Genomic DNA, 718 nt, shown 5'->3' on the forward strand with positions numbered 1-718 from the left:
GCAAAAGAGACCGATAGAATAAGTACTAGGCTTACAAAGTATAAGTCCTGGGGTCGATTTGCTTGACTAAAGGCGGTGCTCCAGCATGGCCACAGTCAAATGACTGAAACAAGTAAAAGAGTAAAAGAGAATGTATATATATATATATATATATATATATATATAAATATATGTATATGTGTGTAGGTGTAGGAAGGTATATAAAAATGTTGCGGTGGTAGTCATAGCAATCAATCTGCCTATTAAACCCAGGAGAATTATGTCTACATTGGTTTTGCTTTTGGTCGCATCTCCTGATGGAAGTGTCAGGAGGTGCAACTGAGAGGTAGTGTCAGCAATGTCTGATGGCTGAATGTGGGATTTGAACTCAATATGCACTAGTTTCACCAGTCTGTTTTTCTGGACTTTTATGTGTCAATCCTGAAAGGTGAATTTGACCTTGACACAACTTAAACTCAGAGCACACACCTACACACTTGCAGCTCTGATAATTCACTACCTGTTACCAAACACACACACACACACACACACACACACACACACACACACGTATGCAGAGACCCAGACAGATAGACTGAAAGCTGGCTGGATGAATGGCCAAAGTTGATGTCATTTTGATGTTGTGGTTAACACAGCTATATGGTTTACAGCAGATGTGGTGTTCAAATACCACAGGTGATGTTGCAAATTTTTCTAGTCATCTTACACACACACACAC

The 718-nt window shown here is 39.7% G+C and overlaps 1 long non-coding RNA gene across 1 annotated transcript in view; it reads left to right on the top strand.

Moving 5' to 3' along the window:
• The first annotated feature begins 572 nt into the window (after positions 1–572).
• The window catches only part of LOC128248579 (uncharacterized), a 57193-nt gene continuing 57047 nt past the window's right edge, over positions 573–718 (top strand). Inside the window, exon 1 of the long non-coding RNA XR_008264758.1 lies at positions 573–675. This is a non-coding gene — a long non-coding RNA (uncharacterized LOC128248579). The remainder of the gene's footprint in view (positions 676–718) is intronic.

This window comes from Octopus bimaculoides, chromosome 8, assembly GCF_001194135.2.
Source record: "Octopus bimaculoides isolate UCB-OBI-ISO-001 chromosome 8, ASM119413v2, whole genome shotgun sequence".
NCBI classification, from domain to species: Eukaryota; Metazoa; Mollusca; class Cephalopoda; order Octopoda; family Octopodidae; genus Octopus; species Octopus bimaculoides.